This window comes from Microplitis mediator, chromosome 3 (genome assembly GCF_029852145.1).
Source record: "Microplitis mediator isolate UGA2020A chromosome 3, iyMicMedi2.1, whole genome shotgun sequence".
Lineage (NCBI taxonomy): Eukaryota > Metazoa > Arthropoda > Insecta > Hymenoptera > Braconidae > Microplitis > Microplitis mediator.
In genome coordinates, this window is record NC_079971.1 from 16,161,707 (window position 1) to 16,168,180 (window position 6,474).

The window sequence follows — 6,474 nt, forward strand, 5'->3', positions numbered from 1 at the left end:
CTAACATAATGAATCAAACGATATATGTATATTAATTATAATTTATTAAGTAACTTAGCAATTAACAATACAGCAATTATTTATATGTAATATCACATTTGTGTAGCGTCTAATTAACAAGTAAGTTATAAATATATGTGACCACAGCTGTGGCGGTTGGTAGAACTCTTAAATTCTTGTTTCAGTCTTTCCGTTGGCGGCGTGACGGTCTGTTTTTTAGTTGGCAGACTTTGACCTGGTAGGCGGTGCTTCGGTCGCCTTATTTGGCGCTCTTGGCTGCAGAGGCATAGTTGTCGGCTCAGAGCCGCCACAAGAACAACTCAATACTCTGAAAACCGTTTTCAAACAATGGCTATAGCGCATAGTTTGATGACATTTTCCTAATGTATCGCATCATAACAGGGCTATGCTGCTACTCTGGTCGTCCTTATTAAGGGCGCCACTGAAAGAAATAACGGCATCCCAGAGCCGGATCTGAGATCATCAGGGTCGTTGTTAAAATTGATTTGTAAGAGAAGGAAGAGGAAAGATAATTTATAATTAATTAATTCATTTCACAATTAGCAACTTCAACCTTTATTTATTTAACCTTAAAAATGTTTATTAAAACCTTATAACCTTGAACCTTATCACCTTATTAAACCTAACGTCAACTACCTTTGACGATTTCAAAACAATAATTGATAAAGCCAACTACCTTTGGCTATAACACACACAAACTCAGATCAAGTCCCCTGGACTATTAATACACACACGCGACTTAACTAAACCTAAACTCATGCGGTTGACAAGACCCTATACATAGCTAAAACCTTATATTTCCCCGCGCGGTCCCCTGGACCCTCTACGCGATAAAACCTTATTTACTTATCCATAACTTTCGTAATTATACTATTCACACTCGCGTACTTTACAATATAAAATTTCATTAAACCTATTTTCTGATTTAGAATAATTCCCATATATTTGATAACCACACTTTAAAATCACGATCAATTAACAATAACTAATTTCTTATAAACGTTTACCTTTCTTTTATCAAAAACTTTTGTTAAGCCGGTTGTAGGATTTATTTCATTTGAAGCTTAACATTTTATTCACTGACTCCATATGTCCGATACTCAAAACTTGAACACGTTTTACTTCATGACACATTTGACGTTCATAATTTATTAATTAATCTTATTTAATTACTTAAATCAATTATAATTAATTTATCCTAATATTAGTGACTAATTAATTCTGACCACATCGCAATTGCTTTTCCGCTGATGCTTTACACACCCTGCCTGGAAAATTCCAGAAGAATTTTCCGGCGATGCTTTACACAACCTGCCTGGAAATAACAAAGCTAATTAATGTTGAATCTGGTTCCAAATAATTATTTACTCGTTAATAGACATGACAATACTTCGCGGATAAGACGTTTAATTATGTGTTTTAATTAATAAAATATCCGGGAATATTTTACAAAATACCTCTCATGATTTACGTTAGTTCTTTCTCCGTCGGTTGTCCTTCCGGTAGTTGTCCTGGTCCGATATTTGTCCTGGTCCGGTATTTGTCCTGGTCCGTATCTGTGCGTCTTGGTGGTTGCCCAGTCCCACTGGCTCTGTCTTGAACGCCTGTTCAGTCTGATCGTTCCGGTCACCAATGTTCTTTTTCGCTGCTGTCTTGTAGTTTTATTAATTCCGCTCGATTATTTTCGGCAATGATCGGAAAACTCTTCCCTTAATTAATTATGAGTGAGCCGAGCGTGCGAGTATTTCCAATTAGCGCCCGGTAACAAGTCGAAAAACTTAATTGAATGCTCGTTTGAGGTTGCAGGTAGGGTAGGTGACCATCAGTGATAAATCACGATTTTGGTCACAGCATAGTTAGGGGACTATTCGATATCCTAATGTCCATTCTGAAAAAATGGCTTTATCGCGTAGTTTGGGGATCTTCCGGACTTACTGCATTCCTCGAGGACAGCTTAATACTTTGAAGACCGTTCTAACAAAAAAACTTTTTCGCATAGTTTGGGAACAATTTTTCGATATATCGCACAGTTTGAGGGAAACTCAAAACTCTGAAAACCGTTCTCAAATAATGGCTGTATCGCATAGTTTGGGGACATTTTCCCGATTTATCGCATAGTTAGGAGACTATTCAATGTCCCAAAGACCATTCCGAAAAAGTGGCTTTAAAGCATAGTTTGGAGATTTTCCCGATTGATCGCATTGCTCGGAAACAGCTTGATGCTCTGAAGAACATCCTTCAAAAAACTTTATCACATACACTGATCCAAAAAATTAAAGGAACCAAAGAAAATTTACAAATTTTTTTTTAGTGTTTTTTGGAAGGTTGTATGTTCGTGAAATATGTTTGTACCGAAAAAATATCGATACCAATTTAAAGCTTAAAATGTTTATTTTGAAGATTTTTCGGCAACATAATTTTTTTTAACTACGGTTATGACGTCATCGAAAAAATAGATTAAAACAAAATTTTGTAAATTCTTTAATAGTTTTTTTTTTGGGGCTGGCAATAGCCTATCGAACAAGGTACTTGCTTACCAAAGAGTAGGACCAGGTTCGATCCCGGCATGCACCAATGAATTTTATTTTCACAATACTATTTATGTGCATTATATTGTCAGCTCCCTGGTGGTAGAATACCGACAATTTTTCGACCGAATTGAAGTGGCGCCGACTTCATTACAAAATGATAGCGGAACACAAAAACTCGATCGAATCTGCAGGGCTCTGCTGCTTCTATGACTAGGCTAGCGGGTGGGGCTTCTTATCAAAGAAGAACACCTGTATTGGCCGAGCATAGGTGCGACAGAGGCCCATAAACATTCGCAGAACCTCTAGCTTTGGTGTAAGCCAACGTGTCAAAGCAGTGACAGAGGGAGTCCTCCATTGTATAAGTGCCTTATCCTACACAGTGGGCTCTGAAGGATGGGCCATAATAACACCCACACTAACTTCTTAGGAGACATAATTTCGAATGACAAGACCCCCCGATGACAAGGACACGACGTATGATGGCCACGGTAGCTGAAGGCTAGGACTTATAGTGACGGGAGAACGACGGTGGGCTTAGCTAACGCCAGGTCCCGGTTCTTCTTGAACTAGTGGGGACTGCTGACAGCGGCTGTGTCCCGCGACGTGTTTTCTTGGACTCGGGGCGGGGAATCACCGAAATAAAAACTATGTCTCCTCCACTTATAAACTCACAAACAATAGTATCTACAGTAGTCAAATTATAAATAGTTGTTGGAAGAACAGTGGGCTTAGCAAGTTCGTTGTTAGGTGGACTGGCAATAAAGCAAAGCCTAATAACAATGATCACCAGGACCGCGATCCTCTCCGATAACTATAAAATTGTCCTCACTGGACCCGGGTACAATGGCTAACACAAGCAGAGTGCCCGGTTAAGCCAACTAAATTCAAAAAAATAGTTTTTTGGGTCTTCGTGGCCAGAAAATTTGTGTTCAATGAAACTAACGGATGACTCGCTTAGGAAATTTATTTTACATCAATTTGCTGCTTTTACTTTCTTTATACAAGAATTCGCTGATAGGATATCAGCCTTCTGATGAAAAAGGATTATTTTGTCTTTGAATATTGATATCTCAGCAACCACCGATTTCAGAATAATCGTAGAGGCAGCTTTAGAACTTTGAATAAACCATCCACAAGTTTAATTTCTAATTTTGAGAGAAAAAAAATTATTTCCATCCTTTTATGTTTTCAGTCAATTGACTACTACTTTGCAAATATTATCAGAAGATGAATGTTGCCAATAGATTTCACAGCTTGATGATAGGTAAACCTTTAAACTTCTCCGTCCATCTTATGGTATAAAATAAATTATAAACTGGTCACAATAATTAAGGGATAGAAAAAAAATCCGAAATTTTTAGGTGATTTTCAACATGCTGTAACTCGGTGAAAAATGGTCGTATGAAAAAACTAAAGAAAGCAAATTGTAGCCTCAAGTTTCTAGTTTTCAGATCTGGACCTCAAAATTTTTTATCATGCACGGTTTCGGAGTAATCATAAGAAAACCAACGAAAAAAAAAATTTTTTAATTTTTGCTGGTCTTTCAATAACACTATGGGCGTCAATAAATTTTTTTGAATAATCCGACTTTATGACACTTTTAGGAAATTTTATGACCTTCAATTTGGCGGCCTGATAACGTCTTTACGGCGATTTGGCGCCAAATTACCATTGATCAAAACAAAAAAGTCCATTTTGGCTTTGATAATCAATAACTCCGGACGTATTGACCGTACAGAGAATGGAAGTAGGGTTTTCAAAACTGGAAAACATTCTTTATAAGGCAAAATTAGTGGCTTTCGATAAAAAGATTTTTATTAAAGCGATATTGGTAAGTAAAAAACAGGTCGAAATTCGCAAATTTAAGGATATTCGGAAATCTTGCTATAACTTTGGATATGACGGATGAACAAAGGTGTTGCGTAATCACAACTACATTCAAATTTGAATGTAGTTGCACTTCCGGCAAATAGAGGCAGCACCTACTGGGGCCTAGTGTCTAGCAATTCAAACTTGACTAGCGCAGTGTGACTCATGCGCATCGATTTTTCCTGCCTCGTGTTGAGAAGACCGACGCCATTATCTATATTGCGTTCATATAATTTCTAGTGACACCACGTGTTTTATATAATCTATTAAATTTTCACTCATCTCGAGTAAATAATTAAAAGTAATTAATTAATTACATTAAGAGTTTGTAACTCTATATAAAAATATAATTATTTTTATGATTGCGAGCACCAGAGCTCATAAAATAAATAATAAAAAACATCAAGAAATCCAGTGTTCTACAACCTGTTCCTGAGGAGGTTATTTCGACGGAAAATCGTACAGGTGCTTAATTTCTACTTTATAAATTAATTCAAGTGTTCATCAAAATGAAGGACTCAGTTTTATTATTTATTTGATTATCATTATGCTCAATCCTTAATTAAATTAAAAGTTATTTTTCGCTCAGTAGCCTCTGCAATCATGCTACCACGTGTTCAACAAATAAATTATAATCAGTGTCATTTATTATAAGCTCATTAAATTCAATTCAATTAAGTGATCATTATTATTAAAACTCAATAACTAAATTATTTATGTATTCAGTGCTATTAAAAATAGTAATTTACGTGTTCAATAATTTACTCCGCTCAGTAACCTCTGACATCATGTTACTTATTATCATGAAATTTTTTGCAATCAACTCAGTGTTCAATTAAACTCAACTTGATTATTTTTAATTCATTTATGTACTCGAGCTCAATTCAATAATTTGTATTCAATCATTCACGTATTCATGAGCTCAGATATTTAACAGTATTGATAAATTAAATAAACTATTTAATTTGCAACCCAGTGATATTTTGTGCTGTGACAAATAAAAATATTGTTATATTTTTAAATATGTGTATTTTTCCAACATCCTAACAACCAACCAGTCCTGGCATGTCTTTATTTAATTGTTGTTACAACAAAAGGATTTTTTTTACCGCTAGCATTAACGTTACCCAAAGCGTATGTTTGTTAAGTTGACATTTAAAGCAGATACAGTTACAGCGGTAAAAAAAAAATTGCGGAATTTTTTTTGACAATGATAAATCATCGATTTGAAAAGGTTTTTTTTTACCGATAATCTTCATTTCCTCGATCAAAAAGATTGATGGTCGAAAAAAATTTAGAAAAAAAAAATTTTTTGGAAAAATTTTTTTTTTCAAAATGGTGCAGTATAATTAATACTCTAAAAGACCGTTCTTAGAAAAAAGACGTTATCGCATGTTTTGGGGACATTTCTTCCATATACTGCATAGTTTGAGGACATTCCCTTGATATATCGCATAGTTTGGGGACCACTTAATACTCCGATGACCGTTCTAAAGAAAAAGGCTTCAACGCACAGTTTGGTGTCATTTTTGCGATTTATCGCATTGTTTAAGGACAATTCAATATTCTGCAGACTGTTTCGAAAAAATGGTTGGGGACATTTTCTCGATATTTTGCATTGTTCGGAGAGAGCTTACTACTCTAAAGGACGTTCTGAAGAAGAATTTATCTCATACAAATATCCAAAAAATTCAAGGGAAATTTTTTCAAATTTTATAGTGACTATTGGAAGGTTGTGTTTTCGTGAAATATGGTCGTATCGAAAAAATTAAATATCCAATTCGAAGTTTAAAAGCTTTAGTTTACAGATCTTTTGACAAAATTATTTTTTCGAACACGGACGTGACGTAATCATAAGAAATAGCTTGAAACAAAAATTTTCTAAATTATTTCGTTTCGTTTTTTCGGTCTACAGTGGAGTGTGTCGTTTGAAACGAGCATTATTTTTCTTAGCTGACGAGAAAATTTTGATGTTAATGTTAAGAAAATAATTCTCTGAAAATTTCAGCTCTCAATTTTAATTTTAAGCACTTTCTCTCAAGCATCAAATGTT